The sequence below is a fragment of the Vicugna pacos genome, chromosome X (genome assembly GCF_048564905.1).
Source record: "Vicugna pacos chromosome X, VicPac4, whole genome shotgun sequence".
Classification (NCBI taxonomy): Eukaryota; Metazoa; Chordata; class Mammalia; order Artiodactyla; family Camelidae; genus Vicugna; species Vicugna pacos.
Window position 1 is genome coordinate 22,811,635 of NC_133023.1, and position 12,088 is coordinate 22,823,722.

General features: G+C 36.1%; 1 protein-coding gene across 1 annotated transcript in view; it reads left to right on the plus strand.

Moving 5' to 3' along the window:
* The window catches only part of LOC102534020 (melanoma-associated antigen B3-like), an 85,737-nt gene that overhangs the window by 39,217 nt on the left and 34,432 nt on the right, over positions 1-12,088 (plus strand). The window lies entirely within an intron of this gene.

Consider the following 12,088-nt stretch of genomic DNA (forward strand, 5'->3'; position numbering starts at 1 on the left):
TGAACGAACAAACAAATGAATAGGAAAAGATAATGAATACCGTCAGGTAGTACACTGTAAGTATTAAATATTTGGTCATGTAACAAGGTAATAAGCAGGAAGACTCTCTTGTTTCCAAAAGCAAATACTTAACATACCTTATATAACCTAATACCTTCAGGGTGAGGTGAATATAAGTCTGTCAAAACTTTATCATATATATATAGAACTTTCAGATTTACAGATTGTGTTTATAGAAGTTCATTTGATGATCTATTATTTAGTTAAATATAACTAAGTCACCACTTTTCTGTACATATGTGACAACAAAAATATTCTTTAAAATAAACGTCAGTTAAATTATAAAAATAGGAATAAATGTTGACTTACTAGTTAAATACCACTTTTTAATTTAGTTTATTTTCATTTACATACCTCATATTTCAGAATCTACTGGCGCAGAACTAAGTGAAGATAAATATTGCCAACCTACCTCTGTCCACAGTTCTATTTGTCACAACTTCTCTTGCCATCAATTCAATCCCTGGTCCTCTTTTTCAGCGTGCTTTGGTCTGGTTTAAGCTCCAGAGCATCACTACCATGATCATTCCTTAATTTTTGGTCTTCAGAGGCATCATCATCTATACTCTCTACCCATCTGTAATCACATCATTAACAGGCTACAGTGGGACAGAGCCCAAACTCTATATAGAACTGCACCCTTCATAGAGAGGCTTTAAGAGTAAGCATCCATATTAAACTTATCACCTTGCCTTGCTGCCATTATGGGTAAGATGCCCATCATGTCTCACTAATAATCCCCCCGATATAAGTAATCTTTAGCTTTTCCTATTAACTCATTGCAAAATAATAAAAAATTAATAACAACAATAAAACACTTGATCCTTGATCCTTATTGATATCTTAAGGTATGTGAAAACTTTTACAGATATGACAAACATATGAGAAAATTTTGTTTTACTAAGAGCAGACTAACTGTAACCTTGGTAACCACAGGATCATTTTTTGCTTCCCTAAAAGCCCTTTGTATTTTTAATTTAATGAATCAATTTTTCTAACCCCTGGACACCTTTTCAAAACTCTTAGCAAGTAAACTTCTTTTCTAAAAGTTGATCTCTGCATCTTCAAATAACATGAGGGAACTAAAATTTAATGAGTGACAACTATGTGATATACATAGGTTATAAGGCAGCCATTCTTATTCTCATTTACATAAATTTCAATGCCAGGATTTTAACTTAGGATTTTAACCAGTAAGAGGGCAAAGCTTCTCCTTGCCTCCATTATGTCACAACACTTCCCAATCCACCATTACTATGCAGTGGTTTCAGGTTTTAGGGTAAGTTTTAAGGATGCATAACAATTCCTTTCCTGCTGTTTTGCATTTTCCTTAGGCACAGTCATTATTCATTCATTCTTTGGTTCACCAAATATTTATCGAGCACCTTATATATAGCAGTCATTTCTCAAGATGCTAGAGACATAGTGATGAACAAGGCAAAGTCCCTATTCTTCTTGAGTTTCCATTCTAGTGAGAAAGACAGATATAATCACAGAAATAAAAAACAGAATACATATTGGATCAGCTAACTAAAGAAAAACATCACAGGGTTAAGGGATGAAAGGTGATAGAGGTTAGGGGACAGATGGGGCCTTATAAATAAGAAGGGGTGATGGGGGTGCCTATAAATATCAGTACAAGTCTAATAATCAAGTTTCTCCAATATATGTAACTAAGAGAAAAAGATATTCCAAATAATACTCTCATCTATGCTGAATTGCTTTAAGAATAGAGATTGTTTTTACTCTGAAATAATCAAGAAAGACTAGAAAAGAGCAAGATTTCAGAGTAATTATAATAAAAAGTATTTCAAGACTTGTATTGACCTTTCAGTATTTTGCCTCTGGTATCATCTTAGATCATATTTAAGTGTAGGAACTCTGGCCTTCCAAGTTCAGATATCCTCACTCTTCAACTTTACAACTGTCTTTCCCATTGATCTTGTCCTGAAGTATGATTCCCTTTAAAAAATTTAAAGACACTTTCTACTTCTGTTACAAATGGCAGACTCCTAAAAAGTCAGACACATTTTTTAGTTTCCTTTTTTTTCCCACAACATTCTAAATATTAACACAGAGAACCACATATGAATTAAACATCATTTTCATCATGAATGGGTTTAAAAGGGATCAGCAAGAAAAAGAAAAACATCACCTTGACACTATAGAGGAAATGAGATTGAAGACAATTCTTATTTTAATGTTATTTACCAAGAAGGCAGTATAGCAAAGTGATCAAAACCCAGTGAGTCCTAAAGTCAAATTACCTATGTTCAAAGCCCAGGTCTGCTGGTGACTTGCTTTATGATTTGAACAAACTACTAGACCTTTTGGATTCCTCATACATGAATGGGTATCATCACTATATATGCCCCAAGTATTCTTTTTAATGAATAATTAAGATAAAAATGTAATATTCTTAGTGCAGCACCAGGCACTTAATAACATATACAAATAAATATTAGTTAATATTTTTCACCATTGATAAATAGGTTTAAAAGACACGTGGTATCTTTCCCATCTCATCTGGAAAACTCCTTTGTATATTTCAAAAGTCATCTTCAGCATTACCTTTCCTGTCAAGCCTTGTGATTCCCCAGGAAGACTTAGGTGCCCTTTTCTTGTGCTCCTTTGTTCCTGATTCTGTGTTAGAATTGTAAAGGGATACAGGCAACTCTTTCCAGTAGTTACAAAATCAGTTGTCTTAAGTTTCCTAAATGCAAACCGTAAGATAAAGATTTAAGTGCACTTGGTTTATTTAAGAAGTGCAACTGGCTTATTTAAGAAGTGCTCCTGAGAGAAACTAGAAGGGGGAGTGGGGAGCCCAGAATAGACAAAGCTAGACAAAGGTGTGATTTCAGGTGAAGTCCCACTCACAGTCTGATCCAACAGCGAGCTCTGGAGCTTACATTATAACTCAGAGTTTGTCATCCTATAAGGAAGAAAGTTGGGCTTTCATACTACCCTATCAGGCATCATTGGCAAATGGGATGGAATGGGGCATAAACTCAAAGGTACTTCCAGCCCTCTGCAGGCAATGCCTTAAAGGGCTCAGGTGAGAGCTGTTAAAAACAAAACATACAGAAGACGGGACATAGGGGCACCCAAGTCAAGGAGGGTAGGAATCTAGGTGTAGCACCAACAATACCTGACCCACAGTCCTTTCTTAATGAACTCCTAATATTTTAATTACTTTATTCTCAGCTCCCCTGCACCACCATATTGCTTCTGGTTCCTGACTCAGTGCGAAGAAGGATTGGCCTTACGAGGCTCTTTGTATAGTAAATAGCATTGTAACTTATGGTGGCAACCGGAGTGCTTCTGGTCTCAGCTTAAAACAATGTTGAGACACCACGCAGGAGCCTCTGTTGGCTGACATCTTTGTTGCCGCTCCTGCTGGGCTGCTGCTGTGGCCTGGCGTTACTGCCCAAGTGCCACGTTCCTTAAGCAGGCCCTCTACCTCTCCTCCTGCCCCACTCCAATTCCTTTCCAACCTCTATATCTGATTTCACAGCAACTGCTGCCTCTTCTGACCTATGATAGCTTACTCAGTGTTGTAAGTCTGGCTTCCAGCCCTAGTAACCACGGACACCTAGATGGCCACTTGCCTTGTCTTTGTTTGAAGACTTGTTACCCAATACTTCTGCCTAAATCATAGTATCCATTTCACTCTAGCAGTTCCACTTGGGAAAGAAAAATTGCTTTTGTCCCTTCCAATTAAAAATTTAAAAGCTCTGTCTCCTTTTCTGATGTTCCTGCCATTCCACATGAACTTGCTCCGTCAGTATCTCAGGGTACCAAAATCTATCACCTTTGTCCTCCATTTCACAGTGGGAATCTGTCCTATAAATACAATATTCTTATTGTTAGAAACATTTCAGAATTGGACATTTGTGTTCAAAATTCAACAGTGTTATTTTATATATAATATATATGTATATTTAAAAATTATGTCTGTTCTATGCAGGATTCAGTGACATTTTCCTGCCATATCACCATTCTTTACTATAAAATTAGAGACTCTCCCTAATAGTATGTAAGAAAGAAAAGAGCTGTTCCATGAAGCAAATTTATTTTATAATTTTAAAATGCTAAACAGAGAAATCTTAATACTTTTGCTTGAATCCAGACTCCTTAGAAATGGGTTTCCTTAGATAGACAGATCGATTAGATAGATGGATGATAGATGACAGACAGATAAATAGATAATTTATAGCAAAGATTATAATAATTTCTATCTACCTTGTTGGTCATTTATTCTTTAATATTTATTGATTCCCTACTACAGTGGTAGGCCCTGAGAATAAAAGATGATAAAAAAAACCCAAAACTGCTCTTAAAGCATCATAATCCAGTGGGTAAAACAAAAATGAAAAGAAATACCGATAGAACAATGCTGAAGTTTCCGTTAAAAAAAAAAAGCAACGGTAAGAGGTAGAAATCCAAACATCTTCCAAACTACATTTTGTCTTGAATTTGCACCACACTCTGTTCAGTTAGTGAACTAATAATTGATCCTGAATCAGCTCAACCCACCCAGGCCGAGTTACATTCTCCCTTTGTGACTCACTTAGAATTCATCACATAATCCTGTATTTCTTTACTTCTCTGCATCCCTGACTAGACTCTGAGCTTGTTGAATGCAGGATTTTATTTAATTGTCTTTGTATCCAATTTGTCAATTATAATTATTGGTACATAGTTTTTCCTCAATGAATGTTTTTAAACTGAGAGAATGAATGAATGAATGAACTGAACAAATGATAGAGAAGGAAGAATTTCTTTGAAGTCTTTATATATAAATTTGTATTTAAACTACTAAGGACCTCATATTGTCCAGCTGAAATTCAGAAACGGCAAGTGACGTTGAGAGGATCACCTAATGTCATGGGCTGGACTCAATTTTGTTTTCTTGTCCTAAGCTCCAGGCTTCACAAATTTGACGTAGTTGAATCCATCCACCATGCTAAAGCTCCGTAGGGATAGGAAACAGCTGTACCTCTCAGAGCAGCTTGTAAGATGTACTGAAAAGAACCAAATATTTCCTATATCAAGAAAGTGGGCTTTTAAACACTTGTTGGATCTCATTCTGGTAATGTTTGCCTTTTAAAAATATCACCTACAAGGTTATTATTTGCTGTCTCTGCAGTACCATTACATGACTGCTACCTCAGCCTTTTACAAACAATTTTGGTGAGTTTTAAGATCATGTAACATAGCAGTGTGGGGTGCAATTCTCCTGGTTCCCTCACGCAGTTCAACTTCATGCCTTAGTATTTTTAATCCATTTTTATGTGATTCTTGCTGGGCTTTTGAAAGAGTATTTAGGAATAAGAGTGTTTTACTGTTGACTTTCAGGTATTCAAATATATTTCTCCTTTTTTGAAATGAAGTCTAAAAATTCTGGCTGCTCCTTAGAATTAACTCTAAAAAACTTAAGTATTCTCATCACAGAAGTTATCTGTACAGATAATCATCCTGTCCAGCTAAGCTCTAGAAACTTATATTTGCCCCAAATGCCTCTTTAGAAGGTTCTAGAAAAGTGTTAGTTTGGAGAAAAGTGTTAGTTTGGAAGGCAGATGCCTTCCTGAAATTTTTGTTTAATGACTCTACAGGGGAAATTTAGGTTGAAAACAACCAGATGACACTTCTTTCCTTTTCCTCCAAAATTATCAAAATATGGATTCCGAAAGTCTGGAGGTTGAGTACTCTCAAGTGGGGGCAAAACTGCCCTGTGTTCGTTCTTAAGCAGCTGCCCCTTGTATACTTATATGTACAGTGTCACACAGAGCAGAAATTCAGCAAGCTTGTCCTCTCCTCACTCTCCTTTCACTTCCGAGTGCTTCACCCTCTTCTGTCTCTCTCTGTGCTCTTGAGCACCTCCATTTGACCCTGCCACTCTTCTGTCACTCAGCTCTTGCCTTCTGTGAAGAAGCCAATTTGACTTCTTTCAATTCTTGTTTTGCATAAGAACTTCAAAATGTTCTAAAGAAACAATGATCTAACTTTCTTAAGAAGTTAAAATTGATCATTTCCCCTGATGAAAGTGGCCTTTTGTGAGTATATTCCAAGCTGCTAAGCTATCTCTTATATAAAAAAAAAAAGAGTTCAAAATTAGTAGAAAAATAAGATCCAAAAGTTGTACTCAGACTACGAGTTATTTAGGAGCAGCTGGTGTTCACATGGGGGGTTAAAATGCAGTTAGCACCTGTCTTCTACATATCTGGTAAGCATAAATTGAAATGTGTATCTCATAGTCTGTAATAATGGCCTGTTGCTTTTTGTGAGAAGAAATATAGTCATACAAATAGAAAATACTTAATTCAGCAATGATGTGCTTTACTGGCTTTTTAAGTAGAAACAGCTTGTAACATGTTTTACTAAAGGGAACCTAGGAGATAATTTAGACTCATAACCTCATTTTGTAAAGAAGGAAATTGTCCTCTAAGAAGATCATAGTATTTTTCCATGATAACATAGCTGGACAGTGGGAGGTAGAAACTAGGACTCAGGACTCCTCATCCTACCATGCTCTTCTCACTTTAAGAGTCAGGTCAATGAATTTGCAGCCTGTTTGTTACGTTAGGGCTTCTTAAACAGGGGTCTTTGGAAGGGATTTGTAGATCTGTAATTTCAGGTAAATTTCAGTGTGAATGTGCATTTTGCTCTGGGGGGAGCATAGAGTTCAAAAGACTCAATATAGCCCATACTATATTCCCCCTGCCATGAAAAATGAGGTATAAAACCCTTTAAACTAAATAAATACTCATTTTCTCCTAATATAAAAATCATGAATAAATGTTTTAGTGCTGCATCTTTCTTACTTCTCCCAGCTCTCCATATGTGAAGTTAATCTAGTTTCAGTTCTAGTTCAGAGAAGGCAAAGGACTATAGAGTGAGAAAAAAAATGATTCCATATACCTTGACCTTACATAATCTTTTTTAAGAAATCTTTCATTTATACACTCTGCCTATATATGTGGTTTCCTTTTCTTCACTTATCCCACTTATCCCCGCCAACTCCTTCCTGGGGACACTGTGAAAATATCTAACTTCTAAGTGTATTATATCATAGCAAGGCAGCTCTCTTAAGCAACTGAAGACCTGTTGGAAAAAATTAGTAAAAGGGTTTATTTGTTATTTTTTATTTATCCACCTAAATTCTTTCATTATATGTTGTTCATTATTGTAGTATGATTGCCTTTTTTGACAATTTTCTCAGCTAATATAACACTATTTTCTCTTCATCTGGTTATGATTCCACCTTCTTCTCCCATCCGTCGACTCCAGATATCCTAAAATCTTTAGTTTTTGACCTTCTTCATATGTATAACATGTTGTACACATTCCCTCAGAGGGTTCATTCATTCCAAAGATTTAAATGTGTTCTGTCCACTAAGGAATCCCAAATCTGCCTCTCCAGCCTCTTTCTTAACCTCTTGTATTTCCAACCAGACTTACGTCCAGTTTATTTAATATTTCTCCATCAAATAGGGACCATCTCCATATATTCTCAAAGGAGATGGATCTCCCGTATACAAATTGAATCTCCCTTCTGCACTCCAAGTGTCTGCCAACAGCAGCAACTTTTTCACAATCTCCAAACTGAGACATTCACATTCCTTTTTTGACACCCTATTTTTTATTAACAGCATCCGAGAACTAACAGCATTCTATTTGTTTTTCCCACCATATATCTTTTGCTTTCTTTAGTTTGTTTAATAAATAAATGTTTTTTGAGAATCTACTAGGTGCCAGATGATTTGCTAGGTGCCATGGGGAGAACCAAGATGAATAAGGTTCTGTTTTAGCCCTCTGAGGAGTCACTAGCAAGGAGTATGAGGCATATTTACAAATAGCCACAGTACAAGGCCTTAATAGCATTGGCAGTGGCTACTCCTGGCTCCGGGTACACCTTGCTATTATTAACTTTTACCCCAGTCTATATTCATCTATAGGATTTATTTCAGGCTTTTCCATTCTACACACCTTACTTTATTTTTAATTCCTTACTTTTTTACTCATGCTCCTTCCAACTACATGACGTATTTGATTTTCTTTTCTCTTCTCGGCCCATGTGTAGAAGGATATGACTCCATAATCCTCCTGTTGATCCAGTGGAGGCTTTTTTGAGCTGTGCCCTTTGTCAATCAGCATCAACCAGAGGATAACCTGGACATGCACTTTCCTCCTGGAAAAGCTGATTTTAATTAACTGGTGCTCCCTTTTTCCAACTCTCTTTGCCTTTGAAAAGCTGAGATCATTTATTGCTTCAGCTCTGGCTACTTTTCTCTCACTGGAGGAGATCTGCCTTTTGCAGTTAGGCTAAGGATGACCTTCTAGGCCTTGTAAGACACCTAAATCACCTCTGAGTACCCTTCTCTTCTCACCTGGAACACTTTGATATGCTACAGGCTGTGATAAAGTGATGCCTAAGCCCAAATTAATAAAGGGGGGTATAACTGCCCCCAAAATAAAAAACTGGGCCCAGTGTTTGATAGCCCAGTGCAAAAAGGAAAACTACCTACATCTTAGCACCCATGCCCATTGATTTCCTGCTCTTTCAACATCCATATTCTTCCTCAGGTATTGTAACTGAGCTCCCAGTTCCCCTGAAATTCCTATACTGCTATCACAAATGTTTTCTGCAGCATCCCAGCCTGTCTGTTAGCTGATGTGTCGCACAACTGAGCGGAGAGGACAACACATCACTCATGCTTTGTTGTTGAGCTTCTGCCAAATTCAGTTCTCAGACAAAATGCTACCAAAGCAAAACCCCATTCTTAAACCTAAGCAGATTTGTTTATATTTCTTCTGGCATTAATTAATCCATGAAAGCATCATTTTCACATTCTTTTTTTAAAACAAGAAATCCATTTTATTCAACTCCTCTAAGATCTTATGAGAGAACAGTTGTTGAAATAAGAGTTTGTTTATTTTTAGGCAAAGATTTTACTTACCATTTATAAATAAAGAAGAAAAGAGAGGTAATAGCCACATTCTTGGTTGGATCTTGTTTCTAACTTGGAAGGTTATCCAATTGACTAAATGAAACAGATATTGAAAGCACTCCTTTTGGTCTTTGTATGTGTGTGTGTGAGAGAGAGAGACTTCCTGATTTGCAATTTTATATTTTATATTCTGAGAAATTTCACCTCTCAATTCTGTTTAGAAAACAAATTCAACATCTCTTCAAATATTCATTTCTGTAACTCTGAAGGGATAGGGGGAGGGCGGTGGAGGGAAGGAACAGGTCACTGCACTGAGAAGAATTGTAAGGGTATAGTGACATCTACAGGTAGCGTGTATATTGTTAAATAGAATGTGGTTACCATCTGCTGAGGAATGGACTGTTCTTACAAACCTCTCTGCCTTATGTTTGTTCAAACGTGCCTTGCCCACAATAATCAAAGGAAAGGTTAAAACAATTAAACTGGAATAGCTGATGTAAGAAATCTTGCTAAAATTAAAATCTCTGTAATAAAGGGGCCTTGTTTTACCTAGTTTATTATATCTAGTTTATCTTCATTTTTGAAATAAGATCAGTTTGATTAGCAGTTCATTCTGGACATGAGCTGAAAATGAAATGAAAATGTATATTAGCCATACATATATACCTGATAGAAGTAGTTACTGAAAATTCATCCATGTTCTTGGATAGGAAGACTCAATACTGTTAAGATGTTAGTTATTCCCAACTTAATCTATAGATTCAACACAGTCTCAGTAAAAATCCCAGAAAGTTACTTTGAGGATATCAACAAACTGATTCTAAAGTTTATGTGGAGAGGTAAAAGACCCAGAATAACCAGTACAATATTGGAAAAAAAGCACAGTTGTGGGACTGGTAATACTGTACTTCAAGACTTACTCTAAAGCCACAGTAATCATGAGAGTGTGGTGTTGTCAAAAGAATAGACAAATTAATTTAATGGGCCAAAGAGCCCAGAAATAGACCCACACAAATATAAGTAACTAGTTGTTGACAAAGGAGCAAAGGCAATCCAGGGGAAAAGAATAGTCTTTTCAACAAGTGGTACTTAACAACTGCACATTCACATTCAAGACAATGAATCTAGACATTGACCTTACATGTTTTATAAAAATTGGCTCAAAATGAATCATAAACCAAAATGTAATATTCTAAAATGTAAAACTTCTGGAAGATAACAGAAGAAAAAATCTAGGTGACCTTGGATTTGACAATGAGTTTTTAGATACAATACCAAAAGCATGATCCATAAGAGAAAAAAATGAATAAGCTGGACTTCATTAAAATGAAAAGCAGTGTTTTTGCTCTGCAAAAGACACTGTGTTAAGAGAATGAAAAGACAAGCTACATGCAAGGAGAAAATATTTGCAAAACACATCTGATAAAGGACTTGTATTCAAAACATATATAGAACCCTTAACCTCAACAACAACAAAAACAACAACAAAGTGAACAACCCAACTAAATAGTTAGCAAAATATCTGAACAGACAGCATACCAAAGTAGATATACAGATGGCAAATAAACCACGTGTGAAAAGATGCTCCACATCATACATCATTAGGGAACTGCAACTTAAAACAGCAATGAAATAGTACTACACACCTATTAGAATGGCCAAAATCCAAAACTTTGCATCAAATGCTGGTGAGGATATGGAGCAACAATAATTCTCATTCATTGCTGGTGGGGATGCAAAATAGTACAGCCACTTTGGAAGACAGGTTGGAAATTTCTTACAAGATTAACATAGTCTTTCCATATTTAGTAATCATGCTCTTTTGGGATTTATCCAAATGCATTGAAAAATTATGGCCACATAAAAACCTGCACAGGATGTTTATAGCAGATTTATTTGTAATTGTCAAAATTGGAAGCAAGCAAGATGTCTTTCAGTAGGTAAATGGATAAACAAATTGTGATGCAGTCATACAATGGACTATTGTTCATTAATAGTAAGAAATGACGTATCAAGCCACAAAAAAAATGGAGGAGACTTACATGCATAGTGCTACGTGAGAGAAGTCAATCTGAAAAGGCTGTATACACTGTATGATTCCACCTATATGACATTCTGGAAAAGGCAAGACTATAGAAACAATCAAAAATTCAGTGGTTGCCAGGGATTGGAGAAAGCAGGGAGGAAATGAATAGGTGGAGCATAGAGAATTTTTAGACCAGTAAAACTCTCCTGTATCAGAGAGAGAGAAAGAAAAGAAAAGAAAGAAAGAAAGAAGGGGAATGTTAAAAGCAAGAAAGAAAGACAAATTCACATAATAGGGGGAAAATGCACATCTAAAGTAGTCACTGGACTGCAAACCAGGATCAAGGATTTGGTAGCCAATTTATCACCGTCATTGTAACCAGCAGAGACGATTGATCTTTGACTTGTGGTAGTGGTCCAGAATATGCCAAGGTGTTTCCTATCTACCTTTGCTGACCTCTCCTCTCAGAAAGGCCTTCTTATATTGTTTTCAACCTCCTCATAGAAACTTGGCCTAATCACCACAGATAGTCTAAGATACCTCCATGCTCCACTTTGTTCTTCTACTTATTTGCAATAAAACATTTATAATTTTGTATTGTTATTATCTATTTCTCTATTTCCCATATAGTCTACAAAGTTCTTGGTGGCAGGACTTGGATATTTTTATGTGTCCATGTATTCCCTAATAAAGTGTTAATTTAATAAATGTTTGGATGAAAGTTTGAATGAACAGGAGCAGAAAAGCCACTTAACTACATGTGCTCTGTATTTTGGATAAACAAGAACATTTGTAATGGTGATATTCCCAATATCTACCAGTCCATGCGACAGTACGGCCTAGGTGCGTTTAAGTCAGAACTTTCCTGTAATTCAGTATTCTCATCTATAAAATGGAGACTTACATCATAGAATAGTGTATCAAAAAGGTTAGTATAGTTAACATAGGTAAACTGCCCATACATTAAAAAAAATGAGTATGAAATTGTCTGATAAAAAATGCTATGCAGTTATTGCAAAATGTACACACTAAATAGCTTATTAGGTAGACC